Here is a 13,558-nt window from a genome sequence, read left to right on the forward strand (position 1 = left end):
TGAAAATACTTTCCCAGAATCTTTAGTCCAGAGTACTGCACACTCAGAAGGTGATGCCTAATCCTAAACTATGTGTAATTATTTTAGCTAAGCAATAATCTTCAACTGCAGACACGGTTAAGTGGGTTAAAATCCTTAAAAAAATGGAATAAGTCATGAAGGATTATGATTGCCAACAACAATCAGACGATCTCCTATGTGTGGGCCAGAAGACCCAGCGAGCTGCTAACACCTCAGTGGTTTTAATCAGCAGTGGCATTTTCACCCTTCGTGCAATGTGAGTGGCACCTGACTTCTCGCCTCTCTTGTAAACCTTCGACGGGAAGATGGTGAGACGGATTTTAATAAACAGATCTTTTCTACCTCCTCTGCTTAAGGGTTGGTGTCAACTAGTTTTTTCAGCTGGGCTCTGTGGAGGAATGTGCTTGTCCCTTATGTATGGGAAAATGTGCCCCCTTGAACACAAGAGCTCTAAATAGAGCTGGATTTTTTTCCCCCATATGTCCCCAGTGTCCCCTCAGTCACACCAGCGTATGTGTCCTACAAAATATCAATAAAAATTAAACTTATCGACTGCGGAAATGTCTGTCTGACCATCTCACCCAGAATCAATACCAAATTACAAAAATATATATAAAAAAATAAATACATTTGGTGTCAGCATTAGGAGATGTTTTATAACCAGTCACCCCAGGTCAGCCAAGTTGGTGGTGTTGACAGGAGCCATCGGGAGATGAGACCGGTGATGTGTGGATTTATCTCTGGTTGGACGAGTTATGAACCCCCGTATCAACGATGGGCATCAGCCCTTCTGTTGTGACAGGCTGTGAAGTCAAGTATGAGGAACATCTGCCTATCAGATGTACTGTTTCCTTGGAATGGTATCCTGTAAGTAAGGACCGATTACACAAACCGCCTCCTTATCTTTGGTCACCTGACTCCTGAACACCACTGCTGTAGTTTTCAATTTCATTTGTCTGTTTCTTTCTTATGGAAATTATGAGGTTGATTTATTTTTTTTGTGCTTGTTTGGTTTTTTTTACTTTTTATACTTCTTGGACCGGTTTCTTTGAAAAAAGCGATTTTAAATCTTAATGATATTATCCTGGTAACACAAACCTTTTTATAAAATAAAATCAACTAGCTAGCTAATTAAGCTAATGTTGGCTTCAAGACCATCTTTAACTGATTCAATGTTACCTGCCGAGGGGGGGGGAGCTCGGAGTAGAGCCGCTGCTCCTCCACATCGAGAGGAGCCAGTTGAGGTGGCTCGGGCATCTGTATCGGATGCCCCCTGGACGCCTCCCTCGGGAGGTGTTCCAGGCATGCCCCACCGGGAGGAGACCCCGAGGAAGACCCAGGACACGCTGGAGTGACTATGTCACCCGGTTGGCCTGGGAACGCCTTGGGGTCCTCCCGGAGGAGCTAGGGGAAGTGTCCGGGGAGAGGGAAGTCTGGGCGTCCCTGCTCAGGCAGCTGCCCCCGCGACCCGGTACCGGATAAGCGGAAGAAAATGGATGGATGGATGGATGTTACCTGCCGACTCATTTTAAAACTATAATCTTGTAAAAGGGGTCTTAAATAGATCAAGCTTGAGTCTACATGTCCCAGATAAACAGTATGTTCTTGTATTGCAGTGTAGCATTATGAACATTTTAAATTTAAAGTACTACTTGTTCATATTTTCTTACAGAATATATGACTTTGAATGATACAATAGAAAAGGTTTTAAGGATGTGGACTTATGGAAATGTTTGTCAGATATAACCAGGTAGCACCTCACAGTTCTGAGGAGTGAAGTCACGCTGAAGTGCCTTAAACTTGCATTCTCTCTACTGGCCATCAGGGGGCGACTCCTGTGGTTGCAAAAAGAGGTTGGCTTGAGTTCGTCAGCTCCACCCTCGCGTCTCCACAGTTCAAATATGGTAACTTCCTTTCATTGTTTGCAAAGAATCCAAGATGGCGATGACCAAAATGCCAAATTCAAGGCTTCAAATCTAAGATATCATAGTCCACAAACCAATGGGTGATGCCACAATAGCAGAGGCGCTGTTTGTGAACAGGCAAGGCAGGCAACTGCTTGGGGCCCCGAGTTGCCAGGGGGCCCCCGAGACTCGGCCCGAGGGCTGTTTTATGAATGTTTAAAAAATCAATTTGATGCCCGCCGCCGCCGCCACTGCCGCTAAAGACCACAATGGAAGACAGAATTAAAAAAGATACTTTTTTTTTCAACCGACCTCCTCATAAAAATAAAGTGTAAATAAACTAGTTAGTTATTATATGGTTTTTATTGTTCTTGACATTTATATATGCACATTTTGAATATAAAAAACGTTGGTTTCATACATCTTTCGTTGGCGTCAGATTATTTAGAAGATTATTATTGTTATTGTTTAGTCAGAAGGGCCCCACTGAAAATTTTGCTTGGGGCCCCAACAGACTCTAGAATCGCCTCTGCACAATAGCTACAGCCACTTCCTTTATACAGTCTATGGACGCCACGTTACATTGGGTGTTAACTACCTCAAATCCATTAAAAAAACCTTGTTAGCCTTGTTTAAACCACTTCAGCAAGTCCGACAGGCCTCATTTTGGTTCGCATAAAGGAATTAACAAATGTCCAATTGTTTTGAATGGCAAACTGACAGAACTAAAGGTGCAAATAAAAACGAAGATGTCCTTTTAACCTCCTCCATGCTGGATTGTTTCAACTTTTATCCCCCGTCGCCGTCTCAGTACAGCTTCCTATTCCCACAGTCCTATTATCTCACCAGTGCTGCCTTTTTGTGTTGCATCTTTTCATCTCCCTTGCTGTTGTGACAGCTGGGCTGAGAGGAAAGATCCTGCTGGGTATACCCTCATGTAACGCAGATGTGGCCCACGCTTACTTACATGTTTTGTCTCCCTTAAAACATGCTTTCATAACCTGATGAGAATAAAGCACAAGGTCTGGTTGCAGTCTGGCAGCAAGGTCAGAAGCTCCAGTGTCATAACAGATTTATATTAGTGACACTGGGCTGAGCCCCACATGGAATACATGGTGAGGGGGGATGGCGTTGTTTGAATGGAGTTTATTGATCATACAAGGTGAGGACAAACAAATCAGGGCTAATTTTTTATTGGCAGTGCATAACAAGTCATGGTCAGCATGTCACGTATTTCCTCCCCTCCCAGGCTTCCAACCAGCGGTGCAGCTTGGTGCATAATCGAGGGTGGCAGGCGAGTGACATGTATTAAGGAGACAGAAGTGCACACCTCTGCAGTCTATATATCTGATGTCGCATTTCTGTTTGACTGACAAATCTGACCTGTAGTTAAGGACAGTGGAGCACAGAGGACAGGATGAATAAATCTGCAGTGGAGACGCAGTGTTACTTGCTTTTTACTTCTTGCATTCATGCTTCAAAAATCATTGTGAATAGTAAAAAAAATGTAAACGTCATAAATGTTTGTTTTTGTTTAATTCAAAAACAATCCCATCTGATTTTTATTCCAAAATACGTCATCCCTGCAGCACTCCATTGTAAGAAGAAGAGATGCGATGGAGAGTTAAGTTGGTTTAAACAGGAATAGATCGTTTTTAGAGTTCTATACCAGTTTTGTTCCTTCACCTGAATGCTTTGGCCAATCAGTCCGCGTTGCTTCCTCCTATTCACTGCTGTTACTATTGAAAGCATTTTAAAACAAGCAACATGAATGACATTCATTTCGTTTCTGCTCCTGTAGCGAAGCGCCTCATCCTCAGAATCTAGAAGTCATCAGTTCAAAGATAGCACAGGAAGCCCTCCACTTACCACTAAACATTTTTCTAACTGTGAGCAAGAATGGCCTCATGTAAACATTTCAACAGCAAATTTCCTCTGTCATTTCCTGAGCCACTGTCTTCATTGACTTTTCTATCTAAACATCCACGTCTCGAGTTCACTGTTTGACTGACATATGTGACTCATTATGTGATCCATTATATTCTCCTTTACTGTTTGATTAGGGAATTAATGTTTCAGCACTCTCTGGCAATATGACGTGAGATCTATTCTCAACAAATGTATTATATCTCGCAGGCTAATCCTTTGTATAAAGCACATGTTAGTGTGCACTTTATTCCCCAGATATGCAAGTATTAACAAACACTGACCCGGTGTGTGACTCTCAATCCGCTACAGGCAAAGTCACTGCCTGATTCAATCAATCAAAGTTGAAACTAAAGGAAAATCATTTTGTTTATTGTGTACATTCTTGAAAATGTGTTTCAAATTCTATAAATAAAAAGTGTCATTTGCTGTGGTTGCAGTCAAGACACGTTGGGACAACAGGATATTTGCCTGAAACATCAACAGCAGTGTTTTTACATGGCCAGAAAATATGTCAACAAACAAAATAAAAATGCAAATATTAATTCAAGTGGAAGCACTGAATTTAGTTTCCCACGAGGAAAAGCAAATAAAGACAAACATAGTCTTAATCCTCACCATTAACCCGAAAACCTCCGTATGAATCATGTCCTATTGTGGCCTCTTCTTTTCCTCCCTCTTATCGCACTTTATTTAAATGTCATGAAGATCCACTGCTTTGTTCAAAAAATAGTATCTTAAATTCATACAAACCTAGCAGAGTGTGAAGCAGTCATACAAACCTTTGACACATAGATTTTCCGGGACTAAAAATAGACCAAAAAGAAACCTGATGTGTCTGTTCTCCTGCAGCTCTATGACACCATCAGTATTCTGTATTACTGTAACAAGTCCACATACTCGACTGTAGCTCTAATATTAATGAGATCATGGGATAATCCCTGTTAACTGCACGGCCGTGTTCCTGCTGAACCAAACTAACAGTTGCACTGAAGGTTTACAGACCGTCATGCCATATGGAGCATTCACTGACACACTGTTTTCAGCATATGTGTATGTTTTATTAATTAATCGTTCCTGGCGTGGACAGATAATGACGACTGTGCAGTTTCATTTGTTTTTGAACCCATAATCCACCAAGATGCTTATTCATTTTGGTGACATCACCGGGCAAAGTGGTGATGGTGATTTTTTTTCTAGCGCCATGTTATGAGCACACGTTAGAGAATTGCTTGCTAAGACGGCAAGACGAAGGTTTGAATTCATGGAGCACTAAGGTTATAAACCTGAATGCTGCATGTTTGAAATGTAAAAAAAAAAAAAAAAAACACGGGACATGAGGAGCGGTGTCCTGGGTGAAAGTACTGTGTTTGTTTCCTCTTATATTCAACCTTTCTGACTACATCAGTTCCTCTGACGAATAATGACACCGATGGTTTTGCATTGGAGTTAGTTAGCCTGGTGCGTTCTATGGAGGTTAAAGGGTGCCACTGATCAAACTGCAGTACTTGAGAGAATGTGACCAGATGATTAAAACTCAATTGGAGCATTGCATAGCTAGATATGGTAATATTGTGAATGTTTCCCTGTGGTAGAACAACCTCGATGATCTCAAGACTTGATTTTCAAGTTGTCATTCTTGGCAGAAAAATAAACCATAATCAGAGAGCCTAGAAGCTGAGTTTGAGCCCACAGTTCGTGGGAAAGAGCCATGTGACATAACACGACGTATTGACTGTACTGTTTGTAGTGAGGTCCCTCATGCCGATATCTCCTGACTAACATGTCAGTATATTCTACTGATTACGGAGAGGAGGGGGTGTTGATAGTGGAAGGGCGTGTCACCCCCTCACTTGCCTCGTACAGTTCAGGAATAACCTTATCTAGGTCACCTACACAGAACCTCCCCTCCTCCTCCTCCGCCTGCTCTGCTGGCCACACCGATAAGAAGAATGAGTCCATTCAGCGCGGCTATCAGGCCGCGGCTTTGCTTAGTGAGAGCGAACCAAACCTGAACCAGCTCCATTCATTTCTTTGTCCGTTTGATTGTTAACTTCTTGACTCTGGCCCTTTCACTTTTTGTCCCTCACACACACACAAGGAGAGAAATGTTTTAAAGTGGAGGGACGCTTCGCCTGAATAGATAACAACAGTCGGTCATTCAGTTTCTCCTCTCGTCTTCCTCTTCTACCTCACGTGTAATCCAGTGATTTTCCCCCCGTTCATTGTTCCTGACCACAGTCAAATTTATCCAGCCGTGGGCCGGATTTCTTGTCCATGCTCCCTCGGTGGCATGTTGGCTAGCATTACCCACGGGGAGTAGGGTTTCCTGTCTGCAAATGTCTCTCACATTACCACCTGTTAGCGCTCCTGAAGGTAGATAAATGAAGGAAGGCGGTGGCGATTTGTGGCTCAGCTGTTCGTTTCAAAGAAAAGGTGTCCGGTGCATTTTATTTTGTAAAAAGAAATAATCCATAATTATATCATTATAAGGGAGTGGTCAGTCATTTATTTCTTCTTTTTTTCTTGTTTGTTTTTTGCATGATAGTCATTTTAATTTAAGTGGTCAGACCTCATTGGTATTTAAAGGTGGAGTATATGTTTGTATTAGATTATGTATTAAAATTCAAATGTTTGGTTTGCTATCAGGAGATTAGCGTAATCTTATTTTTAGTTCTTTGTTAATTATTTGGCTGCATTTAAAGGTTATGTGAGTGTTAACTAAAATACTGATGGCAAACTCTGCCCATGGACTGAGAGAGTGATTTATAGTGGAAAGGTGTATTAAACAAGAATAAATATATATTTGGAACAAGTTGGATTTAACCCACATTGGCACATAAACACACGACAAACAAAAGTGCAATCATTATCGACAGTATACACACAATGTGTCACAAGTTCATTATGAAAACTGGATCCGAGTTTTTACAAAACCTGCATGATGTATGTAAATAGAAGTCAGATTTAATTTTCACAAAAAGACAGCTAAAAGCAAAATGGCAGCCCTAAGAAACCAGTTTAAATATGGCGACATAACATGTTTCATAAGAGGAAAACAGTCACAAGGAGATTTTCCCTGTTGAGCTGTTACCTGGAAGCGCTTTGTCCTCGATTGCACATTTAAAATGCTCTATATTTCTATAGTTGTGTGCTGAAACACTGCATGTTCTCAGAAAAAAGAAAAAACAACCAGCGTGTATCACACAACATCCGTCATCACACCACCACATCTGTCGATATCTTTAAAGCTTCAAAGGAACGCTCGTCTGGCGCCATGTAAATGCATAAGGAAGGAAATTCCTTCAGCGTAAGCAGCATCGAGGAGAAAGATCACGCCGCTGATAGACCGCCGTAGCCTAAATAGCTTTCAATGTATGCACATTAGGGCAGAGGAAATGCACTGAAACCCGAGGTGATGAGGTGATAAAGTGCAACAGCTATCGGGCGGGCACGCGATGATTTCTGGAGGTCAGGTGACACACATCACCCACATGTAGCATGTTCCCAGTCTCGATGCAAATGTGTAACCAAATGCAGCCATGACTAACGTCCGCTATGACAACACTGTGGCGGCTTGAGTAATGACAACCTTTCATAGAGAGAAGAGTTATTTACAATCTGGATTCATCTAAATTTCACTTATCAATTTAAATATCATATCTTATCCTACCAATTAAAGGAAAACATACATAAAATCAGTTTCAATTGAGTGGCTATCGACCTCAAAATACAGATTAAAACTAGGTTTCTGGAGGAAACACACTGTAATTACCGCATGGATTTCTTCTTACAATCCAGTAGCCTGAGTGTGACATCCGCGTACGGCACAGACGTCATAGAGATAAGGTCGTGGGAGGATGTTTGGGTGTACAAAGTACAGGACCTTCACATCAAAGACCAGGATTTGTGACCTGCATCTCGTGTGGTGTAGAGTTGAGGCTACCAGCCCTTTGTTAAAGGTACAATGAGTAGGATTTCATAGACTCATCATGGCCTGCATGTATTTTATTATTATTTAATTACAGTAATAAATGCATTTGCATTTATTACTCTATATATGTAGAGTAACTTGAGGGATGAGGGAGCCTGAATGTTCGTATTGCTCTAATATTTGTCACCTATTTACAATATTGAATATAATATGAAAGGCTAGCGTACATTCTGTTAGTTTGAGAGGAAATTAAAATAATGAGACTGTAAACTCCAACTGAATGTATTTATTTGGTCTCATTTATTAAGAATTTTACAATTGTTTATTTCCGCCTAAAACAAGCTGGTTCACCATTCAAGATAATAATAATAAGATAATTAAGCACAAATTTGCTCTTCTCACAAGTTGCCAACTGTGAATTGGGTCACAGTGGTTTTTCTTTTTTTAAAGTGGGTTCCTGGAGAAATAAGTCTAGAAAGACACTGATACAGCATTATTACCCCATCTCTCACCCAGACACATGTGGTCATCAACACTGAACCTTTGAGGAAGCCGGTTGTTTGTTCTTAGACATTTCACATTATATATGACTCAGCAGAGATAAAGTTCTCATGAAATGCATTGAAACTGACCCGGATTATGAGCAAAAAGGAGGAACTGAGGTGACATTTGAAGTTTTAATTCTTGCATAACTCCTGGGTGTTGCCGAGGATAGTGACAAGCACAGTTTTTAAACTGTCGTCATCAGACACAAGATAACGGACCAGAATGGAGCTTTGTAAATGCTTGGGAAATGTTTTAAAATATGTGTTATATTAAATTTGAGTGGATCGAAAGAGATTTCACAATTAATGCTTCTAAGAAATTTGGAATTACAGATCAAATCTAGCAAATAAACTATCACTTGTGTACCAAAACCCTGCATATTCTTCCATGGGATGAATCAGCTTGTAATTATTGATGACTAGCTGCTTCTGTTTAGTTGTGTGGTGGTTGCTGGTTTACCAGGTAATCCTTGTTCACAGAGAGTGACTGTGTATCAGCAGTTGTATTTTGGATTTGATAGTATTTAAATGAGTTACCGTTGTATTATTTAAATGAGTTAGCATCCAATTGTTTTCACAACTGTGTTGATGCTGCGATGACATGCTCGGTATCTGATGCTTCAGGGTGCGGCTATCTTTGTCTGCTCCAGACTTCTGGCACCATATGTCGGTTCACTGATAACTTACTGTTAGTCTGATAACATACTTTTGGAGGAGACGACTGTACAGCATGAGAGTGGAGGCAACCACCCTAATGTACTGTAAGTCAACTGTTCAAGGCTGGAAATTGTTTTATTTTATTTATTTAACATGATCATGATCCAACACACTAACTAAATGGTCGTTTTGTCAAGAGCGAGCGCCACCATTTGACCAAAATGCTTTTGGTAATGTGATTCTGCTCAGCAACGCCTCTCTTCATGCATCCAATACATGCTTTTACTTAAAGCAGCCTTTGCTCTTCTTGTTCAGGGAGCGGATGCTACACAGAACATTGACATCGTACCCTGGGGAAACTAAATTATAGTAAAGCACAGACTTTATTTATCCCATGTGAATGCACTTCATGCGAAACACAGACATGTGCACATGAGGGTCATTTCTAAATTGCATGAGTATTAATCCGGTGCAAATAGGGCTTAAGTCTTAAATCCATATTTTCTTTATCACTTTTTAATCAGTTGAGTGTCATCTTGAGCACAATTGTACTTGAGTGTCAGTATATACATTGTGAATAATTAATAATTGCCGATATTTAAACTCTACAAGGCTCAAAAACATTCCCTTCCATTGGTTGTATAACAGTGGCTGAGGATGTCGCAGCATGTCTGTGCAGTGTAGCAAAAGCTGAACGCAGCTGAAGTGTCATCTACCACAGCCCCTCGCCTGCAGGTCGGGCGGCTGTACGAGAGGATGCGAAGCGACAGCTTCATTGTAAATCCGACAAATCGCTGGACGCGAGGGAGACCTGGAGGGGGGCCGGGCCGCTAAATCTGTGGGATGTTTACACCAGCGAGTTTGTGCAGATGTGTGTGAGTGGATGGGAGGCAGAAGGAGAGACACACAAACAGAGATGGGGCTCATGCAATCAGCTGATCTTAGCAGGTGTGTTGTTACCATTCAGGCATATTTTATTAAAGGTGCCATGTGAAGTTTAAGACCACTAGTGGCGCTAGGGAGCAATGCTATAGTCATCAAGTCATCGAGAGGTCACCACAAACAAATCAACTACATCTTGGTTGGTATTCCGAGGTTAACTCGTGTTGTTAGGGCGTTACCTCAGCTTGAAACATCGTATCACTTCATATCAGATCGCTTAATGGAATTTACTGAAAAGATTGGCCATGTCAAATGAAATGTCAAACAAAAAGGAACAGTGCGTCTAAAACTGTAGCAATGAACCAGCAAAAAATGGGGAAGAAAACTGTCACAGAATTTAAAGAATTTGGGCTTCAAAATATTCAAAACAATCTACCTTTAATATATTTTGTGGTTGATGCTGCAATATGTAATGTAAAACATCAAAGATTTAGAAATAATATAAATTAGCAAGTTCACAAGAAATGTTGATTTTAAGGTTTTTTTCCCCCTCTGACTACCTGTTTCTACTTTTCATTCTTTGATCTATTTACGTTCACATGGAATATTTTTTCAGGATATGATTTTTTGGTGACTGTCATGAGGTTATTACCACGTTTAATTTAATTTTAAAAAAAAGAGAGCAAGAAGGGATGCTTGAAAATGGCTTCATCAAAAATGATGTAACAGCAGAACTGTGTGTTTAGCCCTCTGCTGCCTTGATGAGATGTTCTGATGTCTTTGCAGATAACGATGATTGCCGTTAATTATCGTGCTGTGATACACAGAGGCATGAGGAAGCTCGTTGGGCTGGGTGTGGCTTTTCGATCGCTGTTTCATTTGAGATGATTACTGAGCACCTCACATTTCACCGCCATATCCCATCGCCTCACATTTTTGCAGGAACACCTAGTGCTGAACTTAACTCTTAATTTAATTTATTTGATATTAACTACTGGGTATCCTACTGTTATATAGTTTGTAATAAGGTAACATCAGCACTCATTAGGTGGTTGCCTAGCAACAATAAAATAAAAAAAGACACTTTGGGACACGAACACTGGTCTTCAACATCCGCCTCCCTGTCAAAAGTCCCCTCCCCCATAAGTAGTGTTTCTCTCTGTTTATACTACATCAGCTCCACGCGTTGCATAATTATATTTAAAGGACCCTAATTGAGTTTCCACTGGCTTTGTTTCTGTGATGCCGACACATAATTCCACACGTAAACACATTATGTGCCACAGCCTGTAAAGAATTTGTGGTCATTTCATGTATTTCTGTGAGATCAGGCTGACGGGGGCCTAAATCTCCTTCCTGAATTCAGTGTTTTGGCTCATTGTCGTTAACATTTTTGACACACAAACACACCATTTTTGTTCCCAAAATGAAGCCGAGTCCCCGGCAATGTGACTGTGTAATCAGATTTATGTGCTCAGGGGATCTCAGCAGCAACACATGCTCATAATCCAGCTCAAAAAAGGTGCTGAATGGTACATTTTTGGAGGGTGTATTTAACATTCACGAGTGGAAAGTAGACTTATTTCGCGTGACATTTCTCTGACCTACACATCTTATGCCTCCACAGCCTTATCTGCCCCGCTGCAGAACCAGATACTGACTGTGGCTCCGTGTTGGCAAAGCAAACACAAATGCCTCCGTCATTTGAAGTAAAAACAGAGAGTAATCGGCCAGCTGATTGCCATCACACTTCCTCCCCAGTGAGCTTCGGGGTAGGGGGGGTCGACGACACAGTCTGTCTGGCACCCGCACATCAAACTGATGTACAAATACAGAGAGAGACGAGGAAACAGGTTTGTCAAAAAATAAAACAGAGGTGCTGATGGATAACAATCACACGTATCTGTTTGTACATCACACAGTGCATGGAGTGGCCACCAGAGTTTATAGGTTCATGGAAATGCAGTGACATTTGTGCATGCTGTGTATGGGGGTTGGACCAAATACAAGAAGCTCTGTATAAAATATACATAATAAATAATATAAAAACAATATAACAGATCATGATTTGTACCACTGTTTTGGCCACAAAAGATAAAAAGCTCAGTCATTATGTCTGACGTTTAGCATTTGTCTTAAAACAAAGTCAAACTTAAAATCTGGTGAATATCAATCAAACATTGTTTTCAACAGAATGTCAATAAATAAAGGGGAACTTAAACTTAATAGATGTTTAAGAGGCTTTTATTTTGAGTCACAGCAAAACTCAACATCCAGATTTACTGCGATTACTCCAGTTACTTTCTTCTGCTCCAGCATTTTTCTTAATATGATTATTGAATGAACAAAGGTCTACATTTATCAATAATTACGGCAGCTTTCCTTGTGTTAATTCATCGGTGGTTTGCACCTGCGGCTTAGTTACGGTTCTGATCCAACACTCACTTCACTGCTGAAACAATGAAAACGAACTTGTGTCTCATTCTGTGTCGAGGTCGTTCATAAGAACCTTAGAAAGTAGATCTCATTATCTTAATACAGCACACAAAAGCTTTAATCCAAGGCCTCAAACTAACAGTCATTGGTTGTAATGTGAGATTGTGTGCTCACTGACCATTAAATACCTAAGGCAGACAGATTTAAGAAGATTTCAACTTTCACCGCAGCCTTAAGCCCGATTCTATCAGTCAAACTGGTCGTTGTGTTTCCCAAAGACCTCAATCTTTTCAGCAGGCATGCATATCAGACTGAACCTTACTTGATCAGATGGGGGAAAACATGGCAAAATGAAGTTTGGAAATGAACAATAAATATGGAGGTGTGGAGTTAGAAATGAATGACTTTACCAGACCGAACTCTCTGTGGTCAAGCTGCATTGTGGGTAATTTAGGTGGCAGGTTTTGACAAAGAAAAGTCCACATGGAATTAAAAAAAGCACTACCTCTGGTTCATCTGCATTGATTTTGCTCATTTTTCTTGTTAACTTTCCATTGAGGATGTTATAAGAGTTTTTTACATGTGACAAACAATGCATGTTTTTCACTTTGGTTGAAATTAAAAGGTCCTATAAGTGTAATTTCCATGTTCTTTTTTTATTATAAAACACATCTAGGTGCTATAAAAACTGTGAAACTATCAAAACACTCAATCAACAAGGAAGTGACCACACCCACTTAGGAGACAGGAAGCTGCTGACCAATCAAATCAGCTTTTTCAGGATAGGGGGCTTAAAGAGACAGGCGCTAAACATTCCAGACAGGCAGAATGGGAAAAATAGAGTGGGATTTTTTTCCCATCAAAACATGCAAACATGATCCAGTAGAAACACACAATACAAGTATGAACCTGGATGTGAGAATGATACACCCCCTTTAATGACATGAATTATTACCATATTTTATTTTCTCTCCGTCTCGTGGTCTTACCATAGCGATGGAAGCTTTAATGGATTGTTTCCAAACACACAAAGAGGATTAGCATATTAAAGTATTGCAGGGTTCAGCAGGGTTGGGTTGGACTTGGTGCATTTTTTTTTTTTTTTTTTTTTTACCTTGAATCACCCCTGCCTTTAAACAACAGGTTAGGCCCTTTCACCACAATCTTTTGCCACAGAGTACTAAAGATAATATTAACATACACCAGCTACCACTACACACAGATGAGTAACTAGTGCTTGTTAGCAGGGACAG

Source organism: Eutrigla gurnardus (genome assembly GCF_963514095.1).
Source record: "Eutrigla gurnardus genome assembly, chromosome: 18".
Classification (NCBI taxonomy): Eukaryota; Metazoa; Chordata; class Actinopteri; order Perciformes; family Triglidae; genus Eutrigla; species Eutrigla gurnardus.